Raw genomic sequence first — 25754 nt, forward strand, 5'->3', positions numbered from 1 at the left:
TTAGGGTTACCACCTAATTGCTGATGGGTTAGAAATGGGTCAGGACCTTTGATGTGTTACAGTACAGGAGAAAATGACATGAAATAAAAACAAATTACAGAATCTGTAGTTGAATCACAAAAAATTACTACCAGCCTCAATGCCCTCACTAAGAGATAAAGACCTGCCAGAAAAAGATTTACTAAAAGGAAAGCAAGAAATAACAAAAAAAATTCTGCCCAGTCCTGCCTAATTAAAACAGAGCAGGTCACACTTGCCTCTGTCTCTTTATAGATGCAAAGCTGGATGACACAGGCAGAAGTAAATAGTGGACATTCATTGGTCTTGTTCTTCATTGTCATTTCTGGCAGACCCAAATCATTTCAGCATGATCTCCTCCTGCTTTTCCAAACACAGTCATGGGCTTGGAGACCATATTTGGCAAAGGTGAGAAAGAAAGGAATGTAAAAAAAGTGCAAAGGGAGTTGTTAGCTTTATAAAGCAGTCATATTTCTTCTCCTTTCTTTTCTCCTTTTACAGAGTCTCCAGCCCATGCTGCTGATGGAAAGGATGTGGCTGAAAAACTGGGCTGGGGTTTAGGATTCACTTCTGTGCTCTGGTACACATTCCTAGTATGATGATGAGCCACTGGATGTTACAACAGTATGAGCTAGTAAAGTGTCACCACGTGACTAATTTTGTTCACATAGATAACTGTCCAAACCACCCCAAACATGGAACAAATCTAGGGATTGCCTGTTAAAAAAAAATATTTGAGTAATGAAATAATGATTGGAAGTAATTAACAGCATCATGGAAGAACAAAGAGCAAATCTGGCACACATTCTGATGCTCAAATGTGATACAAGGTGAGCGGCATGCAAACCAACGGCAAGACAAAAAATGGCAAAGTTTCTCTAGTAAGAAGTTATATTAATAGACTAAAAGAACAAGTTGGGAACCAGACAATAGTTGTAGAAAATATGTGGCTAAGGAGAGAAAAGAGCCATGACAATTTTCAGCTGGTAAGAAAGTATTATGGCAAAGATTAAAAGAAAAGCAGACTTAATGATTGAATAAGGAGAAAAATCAGATCAATTAAAGGAAGTTTTGAGTTGATACAGTTCGATTACTGGAAGCAGCGAGAGCTTTTTAGTTGGCCAAATGAACTAGTAAATGAATATAGAACTGCAGAGGTTTCTGGGCCTCTAGAGATAAATTAGTGGCACTGGCTGGTACTGCCATTTGTTAAAATCTGTTTGGGGATTCTGTTAGAAGCACAACTAATTGCCTTGCATTTTCAAGACTAAGCAAAAGTGGAATAGGCTGAATTCATAGATGTCAAGAATTAACTCCACAATCTCCTGCTTTTCCTCTATATTTAATACTCTGTGTAAGACCCAGTGGGTTCCACTATGCCTTTTGAGTCTGCAGTCTGTCATGGGTGGGCTGCAGCACAGGGATCACTGACCTGGAGGAGATGTTCTGAAGAAGGATAATTTCTTTTTTATGAGGGTTGCTGTAGTACTCTGGAAGAACCAGGGAATTACAGCATCATTCTGAGGTACTGCCTGAGCAGTGTTTTGTGAGACCCATGTTCCCAAATGGAAGAGAGGGGTCAGGCACCTAGCACCCAAGTGCCTTTTTTTTTGAAACAGACTTAATAGAGATCACATGGCTTTTTTGAGGGGAAAAAAATAAAAGAAAAAAGACTAGGTGGTTCTGTTGGTTGTATTCTGTGTGCTTGACACTACAAGTGGGCTCAGATTAATGTTTCAAAGCATGCGTAAGGAAAGAGACCGAGGAAACTGCTGGAAAGGGAGTCTCAGACCAGGACCGATGAGATCTCCAGAAACAAGTAGAGAGAGAAATGGGAAGGTTCATTGGGCACCATCCAGAAACAGCAAATTCTCCTTTCAACTGCAATAACTTCCATGTAGTTTGTGAGGCTTGCCCTCCTGACATAATTTGTTCCTGTACACTTCAAATTTCCTCCTTTCTTACTTTGCTGTGCAGAGCCCCTTGTATGTAACAACTCCATCGCCAAGCTGTCAAACCTCTCTGTGCTTCTAAGTAACATTAGCAACCTGTATCCCTCTGGAGGAGATAAATCACAAATCTCCCCTTGCTCCTGACAGCTTCTTGCTCACCGCAATACCTATTCTCACTTTCTCCTGAAAGTGAGGCTGAGGAAAAAAGGGTCTTCTGTTTTGGTGGTGATTAGTCTCGGGAGCAGAAACCCACAAGAATTGAATTCTTGACAATTCTTGTCTTTACAGCAGTCACTTAGTATCAGCATGTTTCATTTCTCCATGAACAATGAGGAAGCTTGGGTCTCTATCTGTTGATACACAAAGGACATTTTGGAAGGAAGAGGAACTACTGAAGCTAAGTACACCATGTACATGAATGCCACATGGGTTCTGTGATGCAAAGCCTTATTAGGCTGAGTATGTGAAGGTCTTACTCACTTTGCAAAGCAGCATTTGAGGAGCTCCTCCCTGGATTTCTTTCATTCCAGACCTCCTGGTAAGTGTGCGGGAGAGTGCAGGAGGGAGAACACAGATGCAGATAGTGTGTCACTGCACTGCTCTAACATGGTCTGCAATTAATGTGATTTGCAATTGCTGAGGAAACACAGTGGTATCTTTTTCTAGGAGTGAGAAGAGAATTGGCATCAAGAGGAGAATCCAAAGGGCAGATCTGATTGCTTATCCAAACTGATACAGTGATTTAGAGGAATCTTTTATGCAACAAATGACAGGAATTTAGAGTATTTTTTAACTCTCTGAGGAGAAAGAGAATGCATGGAGAAATCCTATTAAAAAATCCAATAAAGATGGGATTATTTTTAAAAGTAACAAATTAGGTCAGAATTGCAGCTTTTCTATTCCAAAACAAGATACAGAAAACTCCATATATTGTGAATTCAGTTTTTGATTGATAACGTCCCCAAATGAGAATACAGGGACATGGCCTGGAGAGAGATAAGGTGAAAAAAGCTGCACAACGTAAAGAAGCTTAAAGCTCAAATCTTGTTACCTAGCTCTGTAGCTCCCAGGCCTTAAGTGAGATGCCCAAGTTTGCAAAACAGACTCAGGCATGCAGAAAGCACCTGGAGAAAATTATCTGCATTGTGGTGAAAGAGAAGAGACCCTTCCCTCCTCCTCTGTGTGTTTTCCTTTTGCCATTTGCCTTTAAATAACACAGAAGTTGACTACTCATGCAGATAAGGAATGTAACCCAGGTAGCCCGTGTCTTGTTCTAGTCCCACAGCTCCTGGATCACGTTAGAATAGATCTTTTCTTTCAGGGACATTTGAAAAGAAAGCATTTCATCTGCCATACTATGAGAAAAGCCATTAGGCCTAACCTATTGGCCTAATTATGACAACCTGTTCCAAGATAACCACAACCAAGGTGCCTATGTCCTTTCTTTTCCACCAGTCCTTTGCAGTCTACATAGAAAAAATATGCTGACATTTCTTTCGCTTTATAGAAGAACCTTTTAGTAACTTCCCACATGCTTGTGTCATCACTTTTTAAATGATCACTGTGGACACAAAGAGATAATTTGTCCTCTTACTCCCTGTTCTTCTCCAACAAAAGGTAAAGTTTGAAAATATGATTTATTAACAGACTCTGAAGCTCCTCTCAGCTAGCATGGTATAAACCTAGTACAATAGAACTATGGTCTCTCCTTATTGCTTCTCATGCCATTAGGACAGCAGCTCAGGGCAGTTCTATAAGCCCACAATCTCTGGCCACTGGAGCATCCTGTGAAGGCTGTTTCAGCCAAGAGGAATGCTGCTGGATCTGATACTGATCTAAATTTGCTGTGCAGGGTTATGATATAACATCCAGCATCATCTGTCCAGAAGTCTAAACCAGATACAGCTGTGGATTTAATTTGTGAATTACCTTTGATCATGTGAAGTTGAAAACATTGAATTATTTCATCTCCACTTACAACGTAAAATCTTTGGGAAAACCCACTAACAAGAGGCAATGGAAATGAAGCAGTAAATGCAAAGAAAATATTCAGTGACTACGCTAAGAGAAACCTTGGCACAGGCTAAGATAAAATAAGGAATGGTGTTTTAATTATGGGTTGTATTTGGTTTTTCAAAGCAACAACGACAGCTATCTTCAGTGAAAGAATGCGGTGTAAAAACTCCCCTGATGAACTGGCAGGCAGATTCAAGCACAATCCCATTTATAGAGCAAACCAGCATATACAGCCCCAGGCTGCATTTTCATGTTACAAAGGGTTTGGTGACAATCCCTGGCTTTCCTCCTGGCACTTGTTTTTTGACTTCAGGTTTCGGGCATCCTTGCTGTGAGAGTCCAAATGGCTGAGCTCTGAATTGCCTTAGAGAAGTGTTGGAGAAAAAACATTAGAGATTTTAAACCCCATCAGCCCATCTATATCATAAAAAGAGCCTGCAGACAGATTAGATTGTGTTGGCATGAATTAGGAGTAGTGAGCTACAGCACCAAGGGCACAGGGCCATCAAGCCCAATTGCTGCCAAACTCTGGGCATCATGAAACCAGGTCCTCAGCTAGGAGAAACTGATGCATGTAAATTCAGCTGTCAGCCACTGGAATTGCTGCACCTCTTTGCTCAGACAGCACCATGACTTAATTAAGTGTTGATGTGTTTTGGGTGGAAGGCCCTGGGCAGCACTGCTTCTGAATAAGCCATTTCATTTTAAAAAGGGTATGGGAACAGGGGCCTCTCCCATATTAGAGAACTATTTTGGAACTGAATTTGCATTCCACTTATCATTGTTTTCATAGTAGCTGAATTTATACTCCAAAGGAAAAAAAAAATGACATCACAAATTATATTCCTGTAACTCATTAAAGGTGATCATGAAATCAGTGGAAAAACTAGTACCAAATCTCCCAGTATCGAGGGATCATTACTTTGTCTTGCCTCTGCTTTCCAGGTTTAGGGAAGGGCAAACGTGCCTTGGTTTTTGCAATCTGCATAGACAACGGTCTCCAGTTGGCAGTGAGAGAACAATAAACAATGGCTGTAGGATATGTCCATTTTCCCTGTTCAAAATGTTGTGGTTTACATCAGCAAGCCTCTGAAGCAGATTAAATATTAGCACAAACAACTCAAAGTGGAGCCATACAGCTACTTCATTATGAGTTTCTTCCTCTACAACACAGAAACCACCCCTCTTCTCCTCCTTGCATATATCCTAGAATCTTTATAGTATCAAATGCAGGCCAAAGGAACATATGGCAGTTGGATTTCTTCTGGATGAGGTCATTTTGAAGCGCAGGTCTTTTTTCTACCTCTACAGACACTTACATGCCGTCCTCTGAATTTGGCCGTGACATTCCAGATAAAATTATCACTTTCCCAGTCCTTAGCATCTTCTCAATTTTCTTTTTTAAGTCAGTGCTGGAAGGATCACTATATCACTGCAGAATAGCTAACAGATTTCTTGGATCCTGGCCAAAATGCTGGGTTAGAACTTTTGCTTTTTTTGCTATGTTTTGGATGCATTTCATTCCTTGAGCTGCCAACGTAGTTGGACTTTTTTGGGGGGGTGCTTTTCAGGAATCACATAAAATGACTTCTATAGTACAGAGACTCCTACTTTTGAGAAAATTCAGGCAGCTCTTGTTAGGAAAAAAAAAATAGAAAAGAATTAAGGTATCATTGCAGGAATTTGGTTTAAAACCTCAATGTATCCCCAACAGTAACAGCAGAGAACATCAATATAGGTTCCTCAGCCATACATCATGTGAGCAGGTTGCTCTACAGCATACAGAAATATGAAAGTACATATTAAGAGGGATTGTCCTGGCATGTATGCTGTGATGCATCCTAGCTGTACCAAAAATACGAGGCATTGTGTAAAGGGAACGAAGAACCACAAGAAACAAGGTTTTGTGCAAGCACTAATTACACAAATTGGATTAGAACTAGAATTGACAAGCAAATAGAGACTACCAACAAAGATGAAGTTATTCTGATTAAGAAGAAGGTAAAAGGAGAGTAGATCAATCCACTAATAACATACCTTGAATGATTTCTTTTCTCTCATTAGAAGGCATCCTCTGTTTTCATGTTTCTGTAACCAGAAGTGAATAGTCAGGGGAGGAAAAAAATCCAAACATTGAACTTATTCTCATGCTTAACAAAAAAATAAACCCAAGTGATTAGCAGTAAAAGGCATTGCTACTTAAATGCAGCGTTTAGCACATGAAGTCTTCTACTGAACTGCACATTGGTTCATGTTCATGGGGAAAGGTGCTCCACAAGGGCAGCTACAAGACTTTGGGACTCCTCTCTACAAAGAGTGTTATCTGTGAATTTAGAGAACTCATTTAGCTCTCCCTACTTTATCACTCCCACTTGTAGAGCCCTGACCTGCCCCACAGGTGCTGTGAGGCTCAGTCAGTGCTGGTTAGAAGGACTGAGATTTTCAGCTGAAAGGCACTACTAAAAATATTGTGGTTGCCATAGAAACAGAGCATACAATACAATAGTGTGGCTCTTTGCAGGATATTGCCAAAAGATCAGAGATGAGAAACTCTTACTTCAACTGCCACAGCTCCAGTAGCCCCACAAAAGCCCTTGTTATTTATGTAACCTTGTCTTGCTCTGGTTTGTACCTTGGCAAATTTCTTCTTTCAGTGTAAAATTCCAAAGGTAAATTTTCCATGACCAAATAGTACCAGTACCAACAGTACCTAAGGCACTAACTAGTTTTCCTCTGGTTTTCTGCTGCAAGAGGCTTCATAGTAGTTACCAAAATGCTCTCTAATTCATTTTAGAGCCATATCAATATTTAAACTGGAACAATATTGGTATTTTTGAGAGGCTGCTTTCACTGACTTCAATAACAGCATCATTATGATTGCTTGGGGTAAGATTTTGTATGTGTCTGCAGACAGGCTTCAAATTTCATAACCTGTCCCCTAAATAAAAATTGAATATTTTAAAACTGCTGAGCACTCTGTAGCTCTTGGGATTGTAAATGGGATTTAGTGGGAATTACTAGAAGAAAAGCCACTACTGCAACTAGAACATTATCACTTGGCAGCCTGAGTGGATGTCAGAACTAACTTTCAATCTCATTCTTGAAACTCATGGCATAAAACCTGGAAGTAAACTGGGAAATCTGTAACAATCTTGGCCTTTGCAAGAGCTGGGCTTGCTCATTATCTCTGGCTAACTTGAATAAACAGAGTTTTGGATATGTTATTTCTGAGTGAATAGCCTAGCTGGGAGAGAATTTAAGGAAGCTGCCTTCCAGTCCTTTTCTCTGAGTTACCCAATTCTCATCTCTAAAAATGGTCAATCTGCCAAGGCTTCATCCAAAAATGAAGGCAAAATACATCTAAATGAGGACGTTTCTGGGGAGTTTATCTTTTGTAATGATTAAAACAAGAGACCATTTGAACCAAAGTGCATCCACTGTTTATTCTCCAAGTGGAGTGACTACGTGCAGTAAGAGATATGGTTTATGTCATTGTTAGTCTGACTGGAGTTGAGTAACTGCTGGCAAATGTGCCTTGTTCAGCTATTCAAGAAACAGCATCCAGCAAAATCTTCCTACAAATATCTAATTGGCATCTCATGCTAATGTAATTAAATCAGCCTCAAACACTCATTTAGTTGGCAAATTGTTTGAAGTACAGTAGAACACAGAGAGGTTGCCAGGGAGAAAATGTGGATTAGCAAAAGAAAGAAATATAAAACTTTAGGACTGAAAATAGCAGAATTAAAGACTCACAGAATCACTTCGGTTGGAAAAGACCTTTTAGATCATTGAGCCCAACCATTATCTAACTATCAACTCTGGTGCTAAACCATGTTCCTTAGCACCATGAAGCATTGCACTGAAGCAAAAAGAATAGGATCCCAGAATGGCTGAGGTTGGAAGGGATGTTAGAAATCATCTGCTCCAACCTCCCTGCCATGGGCAGGGATTGCTCTCAACTAGACTCATCCAACCTGGCCTTGAACACTCCCAGGGAGGAGGCATTCACACTCTCCCTGGGCAACTGATTCCAGAGTCTCACTACCCTCATACTGAAGAGCTTCCTCCTAAGATCCAGTCTAACTGTACTCTCCTTCTTCTTCAAACCATTCCTCCTTGTCCTGTTGATAGGCACCCTCATGAAGAGTCACTCTTCAGCCTTCCTGTAGGATCCCTTCAGGTGCTGCAAGGCAGAAGTGAGGCTTTATCCCTTAACAGCTGATTTCATGATAACATGAAATCTCAGTGGCTCTACTGGTGCAGAGAGGATAAAACTGAAGAGGAATCATGTGGGGACAGTAAATACATAACCTGTAATCTACCAATAATTTTCTGGTCTGGCAAAATGCTATCTGTTGGTTGTCCCACTGTAGGTTTGAGTCACCAAAGCACTTCATCATGTGATTTCAATGGGATGTAAGCACATACTTAAAGCTAAGCCCATGTAAGTCCTTTGGTGGAAAGGGATAAACTTCAGCATATGCTTAACTGCTTATTGAATTGTGACCTACGCTCCTCTGGCATTTTGCCCACTCTGCAGGGTTAATCTCATGGATTGTTTCCTTCCTCTACAAGTGATTCAGTGGTTATCTGTGTAAAATACTTCTCTGCTTAGATGGAGAGACCAACATCAGGGATTAAAAAAAAAAGGTAAAACACTAAAGGTCCTGTTTTAAGAACTTTTTCAAACTTGCCATCACCCATCCAAAGCAGAATCCCCAGACAGAGGAATACATTGATTTTTTTTCCTTATAACTCTCTAAGCAAGGGCTATCTGTGACCACCTGCTGCTGGGAAGCGCACCTTCTCCCATCTTTGCCTTCTTTGCACATTAATCACCACTGTTATTTTGCTGTCTGACAACAGAGATGACCTCCCTCAACCCCTGACCTAAACTGATTTTTGATCCCAAGGTCAGCACCTGGAGGTGTATCCCTCCTGTCCTTCACTTCTGACTGATTTGGGGGAAGGAATTACTGGGTAAAATCTGGCAGGAAATCAGACCAGAGTAAGAGCTCTTGACCATAAAAATAAAGAGGCAGTAAAGTTATTCCTGTCCCACTTCTTTGTAGCAGTTAACTGTCAAAGTTAGGACAGCACTACTTAGGATCCAACACAAAGAATCCTGAACTATTTCATTTCAGACTAGCATAGGAACAGAAGTGAATACAAAATGAATGTGCCTTCTTAATGCAAACACACTACCAAAAGCAAGAAAGCATTTTTCTGGATTGTTGTAGGAGGATCAACACAGCAGAAATGAAAATCAGGAGAACAAAATATGTCAGAAAAATAATGAGAATCCAAACCTGAGCAATTGCAGCCATTTGAGAACTAAAAACACTCAGCATCCCTGAAAACTGATCTTGCAAGCATCTACAGAGCATTCTAAGTGTAGCTTGACAGGTCTTTCAAAGGCTTCACAAACACAAAGGCAATCACATGCAGGTTTGAAATATTTTTATTAAGAGCAACACATCCCATGCACAGCCTTAATCTGCCAGTACCCAGCCTAGACTGAATTTTTACAGCTGAATTTGAGACTCTTGAAAAGAAGGGTTTGTATAATGGAAAGGCTGACACAAGCTTGACTTCAGTGATGAGAACCATACCGTCAGATTTTCCCCTTTTGCTGGAGGAATTAGGAATAAAATTGTGGTAAAGAAAAGATAAAAATTATCAGCAGCTCTTTTTACACACATCATAAAGAAAAAAAATAATAAATCTGAGTTGCAAGATTATAATCCAGAATATAGTAAAGCAGACAAGATAGATGTTTGCCAGCATCCTGGGAAACAGCGGGAAAGAGTTTTCCTTTTCCCTGAGGTAGACCTTTGGAGACATTCTGTGAAGGTAATCGAGCTTGAAACCAGTGAAGCTGCCCCCAGAAAAGCAGTAATAGGTGATGGTCATACCAGAGAAAGAGAAGATGTCCTCTTTCAATCATCTTTTGAACAAGATGGTGCACGGTATCGACCAGAAATCAGTAGTTCTGTAACACAACCATTTCTTTCAGGCTTTCAGCAAACATCTCAAGGCTTCCCTGCAGTCGTTTGCAAAGCTGGGAACAGGGCAACACTTTCACAGCTCAATTTCTGCGTGGTAGGAAAATGAGATATTATTTCTAAGCTTTAATCTTTTAGTCTGTGCTTACAAAGACTTCATCTTCTTTTGAAAAGCAGTGTGGCAAACATTAAAAAACTCTAAACAAACCAACAACTGTTTTTTAAACTGTTCTGTTACGTTTGCCCTTGTCTTACATTCCTTAAGGAAATGACTAGATCAGGTGGTTTCTTCTGTGAGGGAGAAACACTCAGGTGGGCTGTGGGAGCATGCTTGAGGAGATAAGGTTCATACCACAAGGTAAATGAGATACAAGTGGAAGCAAATATGTGATAGAGAAGCTTCTGAGGGACGTGGTGTAGTGCTGCCAGTCAGAAAGTTTCAGAGTCCACTCAAATCCAGTCCACAAGCTAGGGCTGCCTAGTAAGGCTTGGTGGGCAGGGAGAGGCTTGTGTGTAAACTAATCTTTTTTTCTTTTCCTGTTGAGTTTATATTCAAGGCCTATTTAAAAGAATTCCTATTTTTATATTTAATAAATCTTTTGTGGGGTTTGGATTGTAAAATCATTTTTGTCTCCTTTCAGGGAATTCACTACAGCAGAGATCCTAGGATGTTCCAGTGCAAAGTTCTGGCTGATTTTATATGCTCAGCATCTCAGTCTGTGAGATTTACTATAAGACTAGAAGAGCTATGAAAAATCCACACAAACACAGAGGTTTTAATTGTTAGCTTGTTACACAAATCCACAATGGTGGTGATTTTCAGAAAAGCAACTGACTGAATGGAAAGGGAAGGTTTGTTTTGTAAATTCAGGACATGAGCTAAGCAAATAAACAAATGCTGTAGACCATAACATCTAAACTGGTGCCAAAATAAACCCAGACAAAAACTGTAGCAATTCAGCTCTGGAATTGTGTATATAAGAGTGCTCACAAATGTTCTTACTCTTAAAACAGTAACACCAGAAAGTTTCCTCAAGCCCTGTGTGCCTTATCTCACAGTTAATTCTCTAAAGCAGTAACAGCACAAACCATGGCTGGGCTGTGCTGAGGAGATTCCAGAACACGCTGCTGCAGCACAAGCTTTCTGTATCAGACCCACAGCTAAGCTGGAATTTTCTACAAAGCTACCTATGCACACCTTGGCTTCAAATCCCAGAGCTCCTCGTGTTCCATCCCCTAATCCATTTGATAGCTACAAAATAACTGGAGACCAAGTCAAAACATGTGATTTTGTATAAAGAAACATTTCTAAGATTAAATAGGATAGGCCACATAAATGTCTTCTAACTTTTCATTTTAGAGTACTTTTAGAACAGCTTCTGTGCACATCTGTCTAGAGATGAACAGGTTGCTGAGGGGAAGGGCCAGGACAAGAGGTGAAGTATTCTGAAATGAAATAAAATTGGGTGGACAAACTTGAAACTGAAAGCTTAGGTAAATTACACTGTTGTAATTACGTCTGTGTAACTTCACTGGAGCTGCACTAGCTTTTGTCCTTATGTGACTGCCACAAACCTTCCTGGTGAGGAAATTTCCCCCAATTGTCTCCTAACCATGGGTGTACAACAACCATTTGACATTCTGTACATTTATACTCCTGCATTTTTCAAAGAAACTAGATTTCAATGATTGCTGTTGAAAGCCTCTCTCTTTTTTCCCCTTTTTTCTCTTTTCTGATATCAAGCTAGAGGTCCATTTCATACTGTGCCTTTTCTGCTTGTCTGGAGTGAAGTGTGGAGGAGTGGAAGCCACTTGGGAATGACAACATGAGCAACAAACCAGTCTAAACAATCCAAAAAGCAAGAAGCAAATTCTCAGATTCAAACCCCATATAGTCTTTTTCTTCTTATTATTTGTTTGTTTAATCCATTTTTCTGCACCTCAGTTCCTATTAGGCCTGGCCATGTCTGGAAGCAAAATGTTGACTTTTGCCAAAAACCCTACTGTCACAGGATTTCCAATGTATTTTGGCAGGTGCAAAAGGTAGTTGACTGCCTGTGAATATGTCTGTTTATCCAGTTAAATTGAAAGCTCCAAGCCTATAGATTCCTCCAGGGTGAGCTAGAATATGACCCTAAAGCAATTTCCATGTTTTTATGGAAGAGTCAGGGTCACCTTTTAGTTGAGCACAATCCAGAAGGTGTTTCAGTGTAGGTTTATTTCTTGTCATTCCTATTTCCTTAGCTCCCTTTCTGTAGCTGGAGTTTACCACAGCAGGAGGATGCAGTCCAAAATAGGAACCTATGTTAATAATTCCAAATATTAGAATGATCTGATCTTGCTTGTTAGTTGAGGTTTCTGAGAAAATCAGTTTTCTATCTCCTCCCCATGAAGAGACACTTATTAATCATTCTAATGCTTATTTTGCTAACCACGGGGATGTTTACTTTTCTAAAGACTAAAAATCTCATACTGCTTTTGGGTAGATGTACCATTTCCTTGCTTTTTAAAAGCAGCATAATGCCCTCAGTTTTCTGTCCCATGTTACAGCTATAGACTGGATTAGCACCTGCATACAGAAATACTCTTGAAAAAATGCCAAGCTGAGTGAAAAAATGAAAGCAGCAGCTCACAAAGTACATAATTTTCTGGGAAAACCACCAAGCCTACAGATCTCACTTCAAATCATTTATAAAACATTCTTTTAACGAGGATTCTCCAGACCATCATTTACTTTAGGCTTTTGTTTGGTTGGGGTTTTTTTTGCACTTTATTTTCAGTAGCACAGAAATCCTTCAGAACTGTCCTGTAAAGTTATAGCAGATGGGTTTGCTCCTGACAAAAATGTATGTGAGATGTAAGGGTTTTTCACATTTTAGTGTCTCTCTCCTACTTCAAAGTATTCTTTAGCAACCTTTGAAAGTGCTCACTACAGTGATAGATTTGCTGAGATTTGCTTACACTGAAGAGTAAATGACTTGTTGTTGTCCTTGTTTTCTGTTGCTAAGAAGCTGGATTTTAGATATAATTTCCCACTTGAGGTTTAGTGCTTCACTGACTCCTTAGCGCAAATGAAAGTTCTTAACTCTAGTATTAAGGGAAGAGGCGAAGTCTAAGAAGATTATATGTGGTCTACTTTGTTATTAAATAGGGCCTCACTTACCCCCAGAAGTATTTATTATCTGAATTATAGGTATATATATATCATATAAAGTCCATCCACATATGTAAGATGTGCATACAAAACACATCAGCCTGGAGAAGAGGAGACTCAGGGGTGACCTTATCACTTTCTACAACTACCTGAGGGGAGGTTGTAGACAGGCAGATGATGGTCTCTTCTCCCAGGCAGCCAGTACCAGAACAAGAGGACACAGTCACAAGCTGCACCAGGGGAGGTTCAGGTTGGATGTTAGGAAGAAGTTCTATACAGAAAGAGCGATTGCCCATTGGAATGGGCTGCCCAGGGAGGGGGTGGAGTCGCCGTCATTGGAGGTGTTCAGGAGGAGACTTGATGGGGTGCTTGGTGCCATGGGTTAGCTGTTTGGGTGGGTTGGATTGGTTGATGGGTTGGACATGATGATCTTGAAGGTCTCTTCCAACCTGGTTTGGTTTATTCTAAATAAAGGTTTTATTCTAGTCAAAAAGTAAGGGAAGCAGATTAATATGTTTAAGACTTCCTAAGCAATATAATCATGTTTACAGTGGCAGAAAATGCTGTTCCACTTGTACCACTAAGATACAAACCTGATATATCTTTTAAAACGCATGTTGATAACAAATGTAAGTCATAATGTCTGCTTTTCACACTGCTTCCTCATAGTGGCCATTTGGAATTCACTGCATGTCCTAGACAGTGTATAGACTCAATTGTGAAGCATAATGTCTGTGTGCAACAGATTTCTTTCACTTCTTAAAGCAAGTCTCACAATAAAATGCATTTAAATGAGCCTAAAATGCTTGTACTGACCTTTTTGGGTGGCACCCAGTTATGGCTGCTGACTATAATGTAACATTATTTGAAGTGCTTCTTCCAGTGTATGTAAAATCATTTGACAGATGTAAATGTAATTCCTGGAGGGCTTATGACAAAGTGTAAGTATTCTGCTTGTTGTCATTCTAAGAGGGTATGTAAGGAATGAAATTGGAAGCAATATTAGGTACTCCCTGTGAACCAACACTATAGTAAAGCAAGGAAATATGAAGGACCATGCTGGTTATTACGCTGATTTTATTCTGTGAATAATGATAGCTTTTTAGTCTCCAGGGTTAGCAGCGACTGAAGTGCCTGAAAAGTACCGATTGCTTGGGATGACTTACATGGAATTACCTCACAGGGCAAACAGAATCATTTCACAGCAGTGGTTGGAGCAAGAAATAGCTTGCTTGTACCATAACTGTGTACAAGCAATAGAAAGTGATGCTGCAGAGCTGAGGGAACCTTTCAAAACAGTCCCAAAAGTGGCCCACAATTTCCAAGTGTCAAAAACCTCTCAGGGTTTTAGAGCTTGACTCTTTGACTCTGAACTTGACATTTTTCACTCCTCTATGCTCACTCTTCTAGTCACCATGTCTAACTGGAAATACAACTTGAACCTTAACTGCTCTTTGCACACTCATCACAACTGAGAAGCTTTCTTATTGTAATGGGAAACCTCCAGTAAAACCTGTGTTGCACTTCTGAACTACAGCTATGGATCTGTGAGAGTCACAAACCACATCCATCTCCTTGGGCCCGTTTGGGGTGCAGTCTCTGCAGTTACTCATATATGCAATACTTTCATAGCTGGCCTAAATTTTTGCTGCTTCTGAGTCTATCAAGATGCTTCTCATCAAACACCATTTTCTGTGTATCCCAGCCTCTCTGTGCTCTGTTTTGTGTTCTCCGAGCCCTGCCTTCTCCTCTCCAGTCCGTTTCTGTACACTTTGTAGGTCGCCCATCTCTATCAGATCATCAGCAATACAACACTCCTTCAAACAAAAGGGAAAATCCTGGTATCTTCAAACTGTTAGGGAAACTCTGAATTCTTCTGAAAGATTCCAGAAGAACCCTGGTAATTACATGACTGGACTAATGAACTCATAAAAATAACAGGAACCTGCACTGGAAATGTCTTCCTTATTAAAGTCAACAAACTGCTCAGTAAAAGAGCCTCCTGTTGTGAGATGCAAGTTCCCTAAAACAAAGTGGGTACCAAAATCCAGCTGACAGGAATGTCATTCAGGCAGGTCTCTTCCCCTGAAGTTGATTCTCCGATGAAACATTACCCAGAAAGCTGCCAGCATTCATTGCTGTGAGTCAAAGCAGATTGTCAGCCCCAAGAAATCTTTTGAAAATGACAGTGAACCTGCAAGCAGATCTCAACCCACCCCTCCTGCTCAGCACAGATGGGTGGAGGCTTTTCCATTCAGACCTGAGCTTTGCCACTTTGCATCCAGCAGTCTTTGCTAAAAGGCAGGAAGAGAGGAAGAAAGCGGAATGGGTGTCACTTCTTTGAGATTTGCCATTTGTCTGGGTGGTAAAAAGCTGAGGGCAAAGCATGGACAATAGTGAGTCAAACAGAAAGCTTGTCCAGATTGTTCCTCTGTTTTAAAGAAAAGAAAAGAGGAAAGGGAAGGGTTGAGTTTATGCAACTGATACAAAGCCAAATTGCTCGAAGTGCTTGGTGGTTCTACTTAAAGGCATTTAAGCAAGGTCTCTGACATCGCTGAGGCAGTCTGAACTTCTGCCACCACAGAGGGTGGCTTTGACACTGTTGCATGGTCCAACCTTTTCTTAGGCTAGTTCTGGTCAAATGGGATGAATGTGACAGTGCAAGGTAAAGAGGAGGGGTGTACAGTGGTGAGAGTAGGGGATATTTCCCTTTGAGCAGCAATAATTCACGATCCACCTACAGCATTTCTGCCTTAGTTGAAATGTTCAGAAATATTCAGACCAAGAGCCTTAGGACATTTAAGAGTCATTAAGCACAGCTGAAATCAGAAGAAAATCTGCCTCAGAAACACAGAAGGCTCTGATCCACATACAGCCATGGAAACCTCCCATTAAAAATGTGATTTGACCTACATGCCAGTTTAATAAATCATCTCTGGCTCCAGTGTCCAACTATAGCAGCTGCCTGTTTTGTGAGCAGTAACAGTGCTACACCTCTTTACTGGTATCCTTCTCTACTGGAGAAGGTTCAAGACATGTGTACCTATTCAAAGGAATTTTGTTTTACTTCAGGAGCAGGGTATGCAGTAATTCTGGAGAGGAAATGAATGTTAGATATTCAGTCTTGGCCAGGAAACATCAATGCAGTGGGAGGAACTGGGGGTAAGAATAAACAAGGATGTTTAATCTACCTCCTTCTACATTCTCCTCTTTACAGTTTTATTCTTGCTTTTTGCCTGATTTACACAAAATGGTGTGGTGTGGTTGGTGTTATATTTTTACCAAGTGCACATTCTTCAGTGCTTCCAATGGGAATTGGTTTAGTCTCAACTTTTGGGGAAGTCTAACAGCCCACATACAGACTAGTGACTTCAAGTAAGTATTGACTTCAAGAAATACATTGCAATACTAGTATGAAAAAGCAAAGAACATTTCTTCAGTGGGCACACCACATGTTGATTTAGCTAATAACTTCACAATTGTTTTGGAATTCTCCTTCCCTCAAGAATCAAGGCTGCTCTTATTTCCTAGGGGCCCAAGGACTGTGCCCCATCAGCTAGTGGTCCTTGCCAAAAGGAAGCATCTAGGTGGTGAGCAAAGCCTTGATGTAGCATGTTGGAAGCAGCCAAGTTTTTAAATATTTAACAAGGAAGCACAAGGCATCCTGCTTTTGCAGACAGATACAGCAATTTGCCCACTTTGTAACAACATCCTGGTTCTGGTGCACCAAGCCCAATATCATCCCAGGTTTTTATTGAGCAATTTGAGCACAAGACATATTGTCTGCTCTGTCGGGCAAAATATGTGGCAAGACTGTCAGAGACAAAGCTGAAGCTAATGTCAAGTTTCCATTCAAACAGCATGGCTTGCTGTTATGTCCAATACGAAAGGTTTCATTATTTCAATACTGAATTAACATTGTGCATTTTCACCACCCAGTAAATCCACAGGCATTCAGATTCGTGCAGTGGCAAAAATGGGATGTGTTTTGAGTAATGGTTTTAAAAACAAGGAGAGAGAGAGAGGAAGCCAGAAGTTAATGGCAGGAATATTTCTGGAACGTTCACAGTGGCAAGACAATGAAGAAAAAGCAAACCACACTATTCAGTTATTAAGTTTTTTACTTTGTCTTAGCAAATTGGATTTGCTTGGATTTGGAGCAATCCAGCCTAACCCCCAGGAGATTTTCAAAAGAGTAAATAACAATTCAAAGTCAACGGCACGAGCACAGGAAAGTGATTTTGGCTCAAATACTGAGTGCATGAGGTAGCAGCAATTTGCTACAGTCTCACAATGACATTGCTTGCATTAGAAAATCTGACAAACTTCATGTTCCTCCTGCTCTGACAAGGAGGTTCAAGCACAAAAATGCCAGATTCATATATCCAGGTTTGTTTTATCAGCTCTGTATTCATGGGTGCAGCAGAGTCCTAAGTGAAAATACACCAGAAGATGAGCAAACAATGGTATTTGTTTGAATCACCTTTACCAAATAAAATGGTTTCTGTTATTTTTTTACTCAGGCTAAGAATCTCTTCTGCAAGTTGTTTTTTTTTGAAAGATTTGGAAACTCAAATATAAATTGGTATTTTGTAGAGTGTATTTGTTTTGCTTCCAAATCATCCCTATTAAGTACTCATCCTTCACAGTTCATCAGACAAAAATAAACTGCTCATTCCAACATGTTGCCCCAAAATATCTGACAGTCAGATATTGAACTAAAAGTTCAGGATTTGGAGGAAGGCATTGCCAGGAGCAATGAGCAAGGCAAGAGACATTTCTGTGTTTCCTATGAGGAATATTTATGAGACCTTGCTCAGAGGATTTGCCCTGGTCTATACAGGATGTCCTTGCTCAGATTTTAAAATGAGTGTTTTGCTACGGTGTTTTTGTTGTCCATATTTTGGAACTTTGATGAAATCATGTTTCTTACAGCCTTAGCTATTTTCCAGTTCACAAGTCAAGCAGCTGAACTGCTTTTAAGACAGATATTTGAGGCATAATCCAGCTTGGGTATTTCTGTAGGAAGGACCTTTCACTAGAAAGATTTACATCCCTTTCTGAGACAGTATTCAGTTTAAAACATCATTATATCGCTTATATTAACCAACCTTTCCTTTATTACTAGAGGCAAGAAGCATCATCATCTTCTATACATCAGAATGCACCGTGAGGAATCGGGAAGAAAAACTACCATTTGTGTGTTCAGTGGTGGCAGGGAAGGAAAAGAAGAACAGAGCAAACACAATGCAGGAGAAAAAAGCAGATTTCAAAGTTTTGTGAGACTTTACAAGGCTGGTGACCTTAAAAGAGAATAGCTGTAGATTATAATCCTTCCTCAACTGTAGATGACAGAATATGTGATATCAAGAGAAATTTTCAGTGTCAGAAATATTCTCAAATACTCTTTCATTTGACACTGATATAGTTTCAAACAGGTCATGCTGCAGAGTAAACCCTGGGAGTAAGCCAGTTGTGGGAATCTCTACCTCAGAAACGCAGGTAGAAACACTCTGAAGAAATCTAATGTGCCTACATGTCTGCTTTTTGAAATAATAAACAAATGCAGCTTTTGGAAGCTGACCCAGAATTAGAATTGTTAAGGATGGAAGGGACCTGTGGAGAGCAGAGTGAGCTTCTCACAGATTCGACTATGTGTTTACTGTGGAAAAAAACAAACACAGGAATACAGTAAGGCATTGGAAGTATCCTATAATAAAATTGTACAGGGAAAAAGAGTTATAAACTAAAGCTCCAACTCCAAGCAGCAAGAGTCAATAGTTCCTCTCAGAGGCAATTTGCAGAGTTTAGCACAGACATATATTTCACCTCATCTCCTGAACTGGATGACTTATGTACATAATTTCCAGCTAGATGTAAATGGTCCCAATCGTGCTGCTGGACTAGGTACAGAGTGGACTGGCAGCAGAAGCAGAGATCTGGGGTAAGACTGCTGAGGAAGTTGGTCTCCCCACATCAGAATTAAGGAAATTGGCAAACCGCTGGCAGGAAGTTAATCATTGTGGCTGCCCACATTTGGTTGAAATGTAGAAGTTTTGGGTTTGCTGCCCCAGCCTTTTCATGCCAGGTCTGTGACCATGGGGGAGAGTTAGCACACTCCTGGTCTCCTAACTCCAGAGGCAGAGCAGGGAAGGCAGTGCAAAGTGAGTTCACCTCATACTAATTAGCACACTCAGCTCTTTGCCTGCAAATCCTCTATACAAAGGGAACACAAGGGTTTGACATACAACCAAACTGAAATAAAATGGGGGAGTGGGGGCGTGGGGGCATGTGTGTTAGGGTTGGAGGGGGGGGGGGAGTGGTGATAGCTATGGAATCAAATTACCTCCAGATGTCTACTTACCACTCTTTAAAAGAATTTAGGGTAAGCCCTCACTGAAATCAGTGACTGATGGGTTTTGGTGCTAGATGAGCAGCTAGGGATCTGACAGTATTTAGTCATACTCTACACCCATGGATCCAGCTCCCCCAAGTCCCAGAGAGCACCAGATGACTGCCCTGTCCCCATCACTATTTTCCATTCCACAAGTCTTTGTGTCACTGGCCGACTTTATCAGCAATGACTCAATGTTTGCTTTCAAATCATGGCAGAGAATGTCACTTTGCCTGGTGACTGTCTCCTCTCCTTAACCCACACTTAAACAATCACATTGCTTGAGTAGTTAAGCTGGAAGGTCTTTCTTGTCATTGTATTTGTTTATTGGGACCAGGTTTCATTAGCATTTCTGGAAGACAGAAACTGCATCAACAGATTTAAAGGCTGCCAAACCCATAAAATCCAATGAAGGAAAGAACCCCTAAGGGGTAGAATTCAATGCCTATAAAGGTACCAAGTTCTGCTACCCAGCTGGATTTCTTTTATGGAATTCTGCTCTATAAAGCCACTTATGGTGTAATACTGGTGCCACTGGGTGAGACCTCATTAGCTGGGAGATAACTGGACTCTTTTACAAGGAGAGAGTGAGATCTTAGGGCTACTGAGTATGTTGGAAGAGTGTTTCATTTGAGAACTGTCAGGTCAAATTGCTTCCACTTCTTATGTTATCCAGCTGTGGCAAATACTAGTATGTGTGCTAGGAAGAACAACAGGCTACATAAATAATAACAAAAAGTTGTCTTTCAAGCTTTGGGTTTTTCTCCAGTATTTGTGTTTAGTACTTAGACAAGACACCTGCTAGGAGAATCTTTCTCATTAAAAGCCAGCACTGAAAGCAAAGCTTGAGTGACTGAACTAAACAATGTCCTGGATAACTGCTTCCAGTCACTCTACACAATCCAGTGTGTTTGCAGAGTGGAGACAAATGAAGGGGAAAAGAAAGGGAATATTCTTGATAGTAGTGTAAATATTTGTGTTATACCAAAGTATCCTCCATAGCTCAGGTAGGGATTCATACAAAATGGAGAGAGAAAAGTTCTGCCTTCTGCCAGGCTGGGTTTGGCAGAGCATGACCAAATAATTCACAGACTATATAAAGAGATTTCCTCACTCATCCTTGAAATACAGCAATCTCTGGACTGAAGAGAGGCAGCCTGCAGATGATGCAGTTACTGAGGAAGGGAAGAAAGATTCACTTAGGGGGAAAAAAAAAAAATCACTGGTTAGCTACCCTTCTGTGCAAGATGTATTTTAGTCTCTGTATTATTTCAATTTCCTCTGCAGAGCATGAAGGAAGGAGATTTCAGACAAATATGCATATTATAACTGCTACAGTTCAACATGCATCTTTTGTGTGCTGCCCAGCACCAGTGCCTAGGTTACACATTACAAACTGACAGGTTTAGCAAGAGATCAGAGATGGAAAGCAGCTAGAGAATGGAGAGGGAACTATCTCTGGTCATCTCCACAGAGCAGAGCAGAGAGGCAGAATCAAGACAGCAGACCTGGTTACAGGGCAGGGCCTGAGTGTTATGGAAGGACAGTTGGTCTGACAGCCTCCTAGGGAAGCAGTGTGCCTTGTTCCCATGCCTGGCAACATCCAGTCCCAGAGGATCACTGGTGAGTGTTCTCAGAGTGAGATGCAGGCCAGATGGCTCCTGAGCTGTCAGCAGCTCTCTCCCCTTTGGAAGGATCCCTCTGGACTCCTCAGAGCCCACCACCTCCATCATATGGCAGGGAGGTGCTCAAGGCATGAGCAGTATGGACCTGGGCAGTAAGTCCAGTGCTGTCCATGGATGCGGGACCCCTGCACCGGAGTGGAAAGCCCTGACATACAGAAAGGTAAAGATGGGGAAAGGAGAACATTATATGCTATAATCCTTACATTGAAAGAAGTGAAGGAGTGGTCTAAGAAAAGCCACCGTGGTGAGTGCCCAGCACAGACATCCTGTACTGCCAGCTCTGGGGAGGTCTGTGTGAAGTTAGCTTTGAAAACAAGCACCTCATTGGGGAAAGAGGGTTGTTTGCTTTTGGAGTCTGGCTTACCAGGTACAGTGCAAGTTTCTTAGGCTCAAATGCAATTACATGAGCAAGACAGTTAATTAAAAATGTCATGAGGAAAATAAAAGGCCTGTCAGTTAAAAATCTGGTTTGGAAAGCCCTGTTTAGAAACCTATCTCCAAACTTAGTCAGTAGAACAATGAAGTTCTGCAGTGACCTCTGACCTCACTCCCTGAAAATTGCTGATCAGTTTTTGTGAGCAAAACATCTCAGCTAAGTGTTGCTCCTGGGGAAGACTAACTCCTAATTTCCACAAGAAATTGGTGCAGCAGGCAGCAAGCTGTGGCACACGGTCACAGCCCAGCATTGCCTGCACATGGCATGAACATGTGTGGAGAACACCTCTCTGGAGCACTGCGCATGTCACAGTGTGACAAGAATGTGCACCTAAGGTTTTAATACATGCTAATTACATGCAATAAATCTACACCCTTGGTTACTGTGTGTGTGATTCTTGGATAAATAAACCCCAGCAGGAAAGTCTCTGGCTGTAAAATTCTAAGTCATTGCAAACAGGTGAGAGGAGAACCAAACTTAGTGGCTGTAATTTCCATGATGAACAGCATATGGCTGCCTTGGGGTGACTTCATCTGTGGTCAGACTGAGTAGGCTACAGAATAGCAAACATTCCACTCCTGGGCTAGTAATCTTGTTGTGGAGAGTCTGAACAACTGGCCAAAGGCAGCAGTGTAGATCAGGGGATACAGTAAAGCACAGGATGATTTCTGCAGAATACCCCCAAATTTCTCAGGCTGCTCACTAACACAGATTCATTGCCCATATCATCATTACATTTATGCTACAGCTCTGCATTCTCTTCCTCCCCCCCCCCCTTTTTCCCCTGATTAAGTCCCTGAGAAATGACTCAGAATATATAAAATGATATATTTTGTATCTGGTTCCTCATAAAAATGTTAAATATTACAAGAAGTTCTGATTCCTCATTATTATCTCCTTTATGGCTTTTCAGTTATCATTTTTTCCTTTGGCACAACTGTGGGAGGTTGCAAAAAGGACACATTTTGACAGCTTTGGCTCTTTTCCTTTCTATTATGAAAACTAGCCTTGCAAACCAGAAATCTTCTTTGTTTTGTAAATGATAATGAATATCTAGGAATGCAAATGAGCGTGTGGGAACTGTGCCACCACAACAGAAAGAACAAGAAGTTCTTTCGTTCTGAACTGAGAAGAAACTGCCTACCTGGCAATAGGAAGCAGCACATAAACAAGTAGCAGTTTCCTTTGTGATTACAGAGGCCATAAAATAAGCAAATTCTGAATCTTTATATTTCCAAAGGGAGGCTCACATCACAACATCTCTCTGAAGAAGCCATTTGATTTTGTGTTTCTCCTTTCTAGCTCAGGGAGCAAGGCACTAATAACTGCCTGTTAACCTTATAAACCAGCTGCTGTATTTGAAGACTATCTTCTTCAAATCTTCTTTATATGAGCAAAACACATCAAACTGCACAGATTTTGGAGAGGTGATGATACACATTTCACTGTATCATTTCCATGAAGAAAAAGCCCACATTGTTCTAAAGCCTAGGTTGGATCAGTCAACAGCAGCATATCTGCAACTACAAAGTCATGCTGTAGGGGATGGTGGTGACACAACACTTCTGCCAGGGACAAGCAAACAAAACACAAGGACCACAGAATAAAAACCAGTAAGTTAAAGTGGGGGGGGGGGGGGGGGGGGGGGGAGAGGGGAGGGCAGGGGGAAGTGTATTTAGCTGGTACTGATAGCAAATAAGGATAGACTATTAAGATATTAGATCTCAAACACTCTGTACCATCTCTGATTTGGATGTGGTTGTGGTGGATGCCCTTCAGAAATTGGTAAGGTGAGGGAAGTTTCTGTTCAGGACTGATGAGCCAGTTCTGTGGATCACAAAACTCTAACTTCTACAGGGGATTCCAGTCTTCTTGTATTTTTAATTCTGTAGTGTCCTGCTGGACAGAAGATGCATTTTCTCCTTTAGAAAGCTTTCAGAGCCACATCATATCAGACTCCATTCTCAATTCTGTTACCCTTTCTTTTACATGTAAAAGCTTTGTAAGGCCACCTGACACTTTTGTCAGAGCACAGACAGAGGTCTACATTTTCTTTTTCCTCTACACTGATGCAAATAAAACCCAGTGCTGTTTAAGACAGGCATAAATAAGAGGAGAAACAAGCACAACCTTCAAGTGAAAATGAATGGCACACTTTATCAGGAAAAAGAACCCCAAATCTCAGAATGGCTAACCAGGGACTGTAGCCAGAAGAAGGAAATGAATAAAAGCCAGCATGAATTTGTTAGGGAGAAATCCTGCCAAGCCAATTCAATTTACTAATAGAGTGAAGTAATGAGTCCTGTAGAAAGAGGACAATTTGCAAAAGCTTTCACCATTTTTTTGCAGTGGTATTCTTGTGTACAGGTAAAAGGAACCTGAACTAGAGAGCTAATACAGGGTGGTGGTGGAAAGGCTGTTAGAAAACTTTGCAGAGGACTGTAATAAAAAAATTATTTTCAGTGAGCTCCAAAGGAACCAGCACTGGCTCTGCTGCCATTCAGTGCTTCCAGTGATGGACTTGTATGGTGGGACAGAGCACATGTTTCTGAAGATGACATCAGACTAGGGGTGGGAAAGGGAATGGACTAAATGATCTCTTGAAGTTGCTTCCAGCCTCCAATTTCTTGGTACATTCCTTTACACCACAGATCTACGTGTTTAACATTTGCTGTTTAGAGCAGTGCTCTCAGGAATTATGTAACTTTCTTTTATTATTTACTCTCATTATAGTCCATTCACTTCACATTCAGTATAAATACTGTAACATTGTGCTCTCCTACCTGCATTTTTTACTTTTATTTAAACTTTTCCCTGTGTAAAAACCTTTTTCAATAAAGCATGGCAGCAACAGTACATGACCCAGAGCAAGAGGAGAACTGGAATGGGAATCATATAACAGGAGGAATTCTCTTGTTTCATAGGCATTCAATTAATTTATTTCCAAGTGGAGAACTCCATTTCCCTCTCACCAGTGCAAACCCTGGGCCTGTCCCTACAGCTGTGGTTCAGGAAACGCTCTTACAGTACAGACTCAAATAAATACTTCACAATTTCCTACTGACACTTCCTCTATAGTTAAAGTGGTTCCTCTGCCAAATGGGTAAAGTCACAGAGTTCAGATTCAATTTCACTATATCCATCAGCAACACAAAGTGGAGTTTCGACATCATGGGGTGTTTATGGAAACCAGAAGAAATTGTGCTGAAATGTAGTGGCTGCAAGCCTAACAGGTGACACCACTTTCCTAACCCCAAGGCACCACCCACTGCTGATTCACTCCTTATTCCCTGTATATGATTAATAACACAGCACGCAGCTCTTCCAAATGCTCTTGGCATTTAGCTCTGCAACTCACTTCTGAGGTGCTTCCTGTTCCCTCTTTTCACCACACAAGTCTCAGACCCAAATGAAAAACTAATGATCAGCATGAGCTCTCAGAACGTAGCTCACATGAGGACTGAATTCACACAGGTTTGTACACAGCATCACTTTTGCCTCATTTAAAGTACATTCTGTCTTTATTCCTTCAATAGCAGAACACTGCAAACTGAAAAAGAGAAAGTCCTCCAGTCTTGATCTTTTATAATTGTAATTGCTTCAGGTCAGGGGCTGGAAAGTGCTTTGCTAATATTTATGAATGAAGTCTCATAATGCTTTGGCATTTCCCCCACGCACAGATCACTGACAAGAGAGAAAATCCAAGAGGAGGTAAGTGATTTTTCAGAGTTACAGAATGAGCTTACAGGAACATGAGTTTTAACCACTCTACCCAGACCTTGCTATTGCTGCTGCAGCCCTCACTAAACATATCCCTGGGATGCTCAAAATAGCTTTAGCATGGAAGTCCTTTTAGCACTGTTTGTGCAGGGGTCATTCCCTTTTACTGAAATACAATGTATGCTTATTTGTCTAGGTCACATTATCTCAGCCTGTTCCTTCTTTCCTGGAGTGAGTTTTCAAGGAGAAACCTTTAACAGTCCCCACAGATGAATACCTTTTCTCAAGGACCTAGAAGTCCTGGGTTTCCATTGTCTTACTGAACAAATTCCTTCCTTCCAAATCTAGTTTGTTTTCTTGCTTTTTGAACA

The sequence above is a fragment of the Melanerpes formicivorus genome, unplaced genomic scaffold (assembly GCF_026170545.1).
Source record: "Melanerpes formicivorus ecotype bairdi unplaced genomic scaffold, bMelFor1.0.p_v2 SCAF_27, whole genome shotgun sequence".
NCBI classification, from domain to species: Eukaryota; Metazoa; Chordata; class Aves; order Piciformes; family Picidae; genus Melanerpes; species Melanerpes formicivorus.